At 39.7% G+C, this 6,169-nt stretch overlaps 1 long non-coding RNA gene across 1 annotated transcript; it reads right to left on the reverse strand.

Annotated features, from left to right (window-relative positions):
• Positions 1-3,330: 3,330 nt before the first annotated feature.
• LOC141049771 (uncharacterized) lies at positions 3,331-4,858 on the reverse strand. The gene is made up of 3 exons (XR_012220436.1): positions 4,546-4,858; positions 4,166-4,316; positions 3,331-3,523 (listed from the first exon to the last, which is right to left on the reverse strand). It is a non-coding gene; the product is annotated as an uncharacterized lncRNA (long non-coding RNA).
• Positions 4,859-6,169: the final 1,311 nt, after the last annotated feature.

Below are 6,169 nucleotides of genomic sequence, written 5' to 3' on the forward strand. Positions count from 1 at the left end.
ATATTACATGGTGGAATATAGTAATTGAGAAGGGGTTATCTACTAGTGGTCAACCCCTTTAAAAACAAAAGTGCAATGCTTAGTCGTAAACACTCAAAATTATTTAGTCACGTTCCTTGTAAACCACATAACTTAAAACATCTCTGGACACTTATTGCATCAGTGTTCTGACTGTAATACAGTTTAATACACCATAATGCCCAGAAAGTTGCCATTCCCAGCTAACAAAACTTTAACTTTTTTTTTCAGCACTGTGTTTGCTGCTTTAAATTTAAGTCCTCTGTCCATGTTCTTAGACTAGTCACTCTCCTGCGGCTTGTTTTTCAGCACTGCTCCGGTCCCGCGTTGCGATCTTGTGATTGTAACGTGTGACTGGTTGGAAGTCAGAACAAGTCACGTCACAAGCTCCCAATGCTACTCAGGCAGAATGAGGCACTCGGATATGCATTGATTTGTGACCTCTGGCTCTGGCGCTGAATGTCACACTGGAGCAGCCGGCAGGTCACCACTTCAGAACGGTATTAAAGGACCCTTGCTCCCCAATTATAAACCTATGGCTATGCTGTACCTTTCCAGTAAACTTCATTTCTAAATTTACAGTACATATTAATGTAAAAAAGAAAACCTCCTACAGCTATTGCAGTTTGTTTTCTAATATAACAAACCAAAAAGGAATGGTGATGCCGTTTTAATTACCTAAGGCTTCTTGACAATAGGTTGCTTTTTTCAGCCACTTTGTCAATAATATCATCTCCATCAAGTTTCATCAGTATGTCCTTTTCAGTAGCCATTAACATGAAAGATTCTAGGTGACTTTGATTCATGCTGTTTCTTAATCTGTTTTTTATAAATTTTAATGTAGAGAAGCTTCGTTCACAAGCAACTTGTGTAATGGAGAGACTTAGAAGAAATTTGTATGCCTGTCCAATTATATTGTAAGCATCAGTAAGTAGATTATAGCGCTGTAGTAATTGATAGACACACAAAGAACAGTTCTTGCATGATGAACAGCTTTTCGTCACTAGTTCTGTATCATCAATGGTCTCGTCTTGGCTTGTGTCTGTTGCCACTCTAATATTATATTCTTCTAAGGGCGATCTTTTCAATTTCTCCCAGTGCAAAGTCAGGCTGCGCAGCTCACTGCGAAGATTCTCAGGTGTTGCTCTGTCATCAAATTTAATCAAGCGTTTGCTTGTCTCATCCAAAGTAGGGCTATTTAATCCATTTTCTCTTATGGAATTAAAGTTTCGCGGATCAAGGCAGGCAAGGTCTGCATATATTGTCCCATTTGCGGTGAAACGTTGTTCCATGCTTTGTGTGACAGCATCCAAGATGACATTATGAACTTTCACCTTGTATGCGATTTCTGCATTTGCATGTACCTCATCTTGGGCTACTTCACCTGCCATTAGTTTTCTTCTTCTAATTCTTTTCTCAGGCAAAGAATTTTCAATTTCAAAGCTAAATTCTCCATATTTTTCTTGAAGTTGGTCATTTGCCCATTTTACAAAATTATTTGCAGCTTCTTTGACCTCATCAAATGATCGAACATAACTTTTTAGACTCTCCTGCACGTCCATCACCATCCAATAACCTGTTAAAATATCCATGCCAGATGTTTGCAAATACTTAGATAATGGAGAGGTGAGTTCAAATATGCGTAAAAAAATTTGGGCTGTAATGATTGTTTCGTATCTAAGCAGGCAGTCACAGTATCCTTTAGCTTTTGCACGAGCATCAGCGTTATGCTTGCTTGAAGAATAGAAAATTCTAAGCATGACAATGAGACTGACATATAAAGCAGAATCTGGCTTGTCAAAGGATCCAAAAACCTTTTTCAAAGCAACATCTTTTGACCACCAACGTGTTTCAGCTACTGTTGAAAGCCTACGATGGAGTGGGTCCTGGCTTACATTCTCCCACAAATCCATTCGAACATATGAATCTTTAATGAACGTTGCTACATCGTTGAGAAGCATAAATAATGATGCACTTTGCAAAGTTGTCTTGGTGCTCTCTGACAAAACTAGGTTTAGGATATGCGAATAACACCACACATGTATTTGGCCAGGAGAGACAGTTGTTAACCAAGTTGAAAAGCCTTTGTAAGTCCCTTGCATATTAGCTGCCCCGTCAGTGGAATTGCCAATGCATTTTGTAACGTCTATGTGGCATAAAGTGAGAACGTTCATTAGAAGCTGGTGTATTGCTTCACCGGTGGTTAACTTGCAGTCTACTATTGCAAGCAGCCTTTCATGGATTTGGTTAGTGACATAACGGATTATAACGCTCATCTGTTCTCGTGAAGTTATATCTTGTGATGTGTCAATCTGGATGGAGAACATTCCAGCGTCCCTTACTTCTTTTTCAATAGTAGTTTGAATAAGTTGCTTGATGGCATCAAGGATTCCATTCACAGTGTTTTTTGACAGCAATGTTAATAGTGATCCTCTGCCTCTAGCACTTTTGGAATGCTGCTGTTGGCTTTTTTCAATGCATTCACTTACATGCTCTTGCAGACAAACATCATACTTGCTTAACAGTAGAACTAGTTCCAAAAAATTCCCATGACCTAAAGTCACATTCTTTAACATATATGCTGCTTCAGCTTTGTCCCCTCTGTAGCTGAGTCCACATTTTCCAATCACCCTTATTATGTCTATTACCCTATGAAGTACTTGTCTTCTTTTTCGAACTTGCTGTCGGCGAATTGACATTTGATTATGAAGAAGGCGGCTTCCAATATCTGCACTGGTTGCCTTTAGAAAATAGGCTTCAGCACAACCTCTGTGACTATTACTTTTCTCATGTTCCTCTAATCTTTGATAAACGTGCCTTCGATCTTTCAACCCATCTATAAATGGACCAGTTGTAGAAGGCTTTGAAAATGCGAGACAGACAGTACAAAATAATGATTTGTTCTTAATATTGTATGTCAGCCATCTTCTGTTTGATCCATCTTTGCGTAAGAAGACTTTTTGGAAGTTAGGATCTTCTTCGGTATCTTGTTGTGGGTGATTTTTGAAAAATAAAGACAGTTGGCCTGATGAAGGGCGTGCAAAGTAGTTGATGCTTTCTCCAGAGGTGGTTTCTACACTGAAAGAAGCACTATCTGATGGTGAAAACTCAATAGAACATGATGGAACAGATTGAGAAATTGAAGCCACAGGTACAATACTGGATACGGATGTGACTGGCTCTGGCTCCGATCCAGTACACGATGAACAGGCATCTCCTGGTACAACAGTAGTTAATGTAACAACCTCAGCTTCAGTATCACTTGAAGAAGGGTCAAATGCAGGTACCGATTCAGATGTTATTTCGTCTTCCGTCACTGTCTGAGGAATATTAGCTGTTGTAAGTGTTGTGGCTAGAACAGTTGTGCGGGAGAACAAGTCTGATAACTTTGCACATTTTGCTGCATCAGCTTCCAGACTCCTCTTCTTTTTTTCCCTGACCTTCTCTGCACCACCTTTCCTTTTTTTGGCTGTGGTTGTATCCATTTTGCATCAATAACACCAATCTGTGAATTAATGAAATTGCTTTGTGTAGTGTAACCCAAGTTGTAACTCTACAAAAAGTCTAAGCTATATTTTTGTTAGGTTATTTGTGAAATGATGCTGCTTAATAGTAATAACTCATGGTATAATATTTGATGTATTTATTACTTAACCTAAGATCATAAAATATACCTATGTCATGTTGACAGTGAACATCTCTGAGCTCCTATAGGCATGCCATGCATAAATCTGGAGAGAATTCTATATGATGTATAAGTAAAATGTCTCACTTAGGCCCTGTTCACAAGCTTTACTTTGGCCCTGTTCACAAGCTTTACTTTTGCAGTGCATCCTAGGTTTGTCTGTGTTTCTTCAGGGTTCTAACACATTTCAAATACATACTGATAGGGAAATTGTATTGTGAGCCCCAATTGGGATAGTAAAGATAATGTCTGTAAAGTGCTGTGAAATTAGTGGTGCTAAGCGACTAACAAATAAATGCTGTTTGTATAATTTTAACTGTTAAAGGGAACCTGTCAGCTGTTCTGGCCGCTATAAGATGCGGCCACCGCCTTTCAGGGCTGATATACAGTATACTATAATGCTGTAGATAAGCCCCCCCATCCGACCTGCAAGATAAGACAAATAAGTTTTATTATACTCACTCAGACACCTGTGCAGGAGCGCGATGCCGGGTAGACACGAACCAAGCAGGATGGCGACATCGCAAGACGGGAGGCGCCGGACCTGGAGCTGCGACACCCATCGGACCGGACTGCATCGGACCGCCCCCCCAAACTTATTTTTCTTATCTTGCTGCGGCAAAAAGAGGTGACAGGTGCACTTTACTAAAAAGTAGTAAATAAAAATATAAAAACAATACAAAACAAATACAATAACAAAATGTGCATCACCACTCAAATACTCATGAATCCATGTCCACTTTTGAAAACATTTGATGATGCATCCATTTTGAAATTGTATCACAATCCAAATTTTTTCATTCGTTTATGCAAAATAATACTGCAGGAGACCTTTCACTCACCTTCACATGTAGTATAGTGCTCTCTTTCCTGCTTTTTGACCCTTCGGATTTTGGTGTACACATCTAATTAAAACGAAAAAAAATTAAATGACTTTAATTGACGCACACTTCCACCACCACTGTATGTGGAAGGGATTACTTTGGGTGCCATTATTCTGTGTTGGGGAACAGTGTAGGGACCATCATACAGTGTTGGGGTCACTGGAGATCTTAATGTGTGTGTGTATGGGTGGGGACTGTGTGTGGGCATCACTGTGTGTGGGCATTGAATGGGAATCATGCTGTGTATGTGGAGGGTACTGTAAAGGAATTCACTGTGAGAGAGTATCCTGTGTTTGTGGGAAAAATGTGTTGCTTTATGGTGGCCATTAATGGGTTACCATAGTGAGTGAGAACACAAAGGGGGTTCAATAGGGGAAAATTACTTTGTAAGTGCTACAATACAAGTCCCTCTCACTGCCTTTAATATGTGGGAGATTCAGTCTTCTGTGACTGTACCTATAGTATGTGCTGTGACCCCACTGACACTTTTTAGTTTTGTAAGGGGAAACCCCAATTAAGATGTCTGCTAGACCTTTCGCCCCCAGACATGGATTAAGGCGTATGACAGAACGATGGACAGGTATAGTATATTGTTGTTTTTTATTTTTTGTTTTATTTCAGGAGAACGAGGGCTTTGGTGGAATTAGGCATTAGGTGAGTATAACTGTGCTTGTTATCTAATATATAAAGCTCAATGTGTGTGTATGTTTGTATGTATGTGTGTGTGTATGTCCGGGATTGGCATCTGCACCGTCGCAGCTACAGCCACAAAATTTTGCAGTCACACGTCTGGAGCCCGAGAGTGTCCTATGTTGCAAGGCGAAATTTTAACTTCGCGCGTTCCAATTCACCAAACAATTTTGCCTATTCATGTCATTTCTATGGTGTTATTGTCCTTCTGTAAAGCTGGAAATAACATAATTTATTACCGTGCCAACACAGACCACCCTCTGACACAGACTGCAGGGGGAGCCCACAGCCCAGTATCACACAGGATAGGATTAGATACACGGCCCAGCAGTCAGTATCACACAGGATAGGATTAGATATACAGCTCAGCAGTCAGTATTACACAGGATAGGATTAGGTACACAGTTCAGCAGACATTATCACACAGGATAGGGTTAGTTACACAGCTCAGCAGTCAGTATCACACAGGATAGGATTAGGTACACAGCTCAGAAACAGGATGTGGCAAAAGAGAGGACATTTTCATGCCAAGAATTCCACTCATTCCATCTGATTAGTTTTTTGATTTTAAATGCCTCCAGTTTCCAGTTCAACTGCTATTTGCAATGTCTATTAACAAGGCTCAGGGACAGTCCTTTAAAGTAGTAGGGATCGACTTGCAATCTCCATGCTTTTTTCTCATGGTCAACTTTACGTGATCTGTTCAAGAGTCGGAACTGCCAAAAATCTGTTCATCTTTGCACCGAAAGGAAAAAACAAAAATCTTGAATGAGTTGAAAATAAAATACTATCAATACTTGGGTAATCAATTAGTTAATTTGTGTTACAAATCTGTAGTGTTGAATATATGATGTGAAATGTTTGTATGAGCAATATAATCATTATAATTTGT

This window comes from Dendrobates tinctorius, unplaced genomic scaffold, assembly GCF_039654945.1.
Source record: "Dendrobates tinctorius isolate UK_male_01 unplaced genomic scaffold, ASM3965494v1 ptg000147l, whole genome shotgun sequence".
NCBI lineage: Eukaryota > Metazoa > Chordata > Amphibia > Anura > Dendrobatidae > Dendrobates > Dendrobates tinctorius.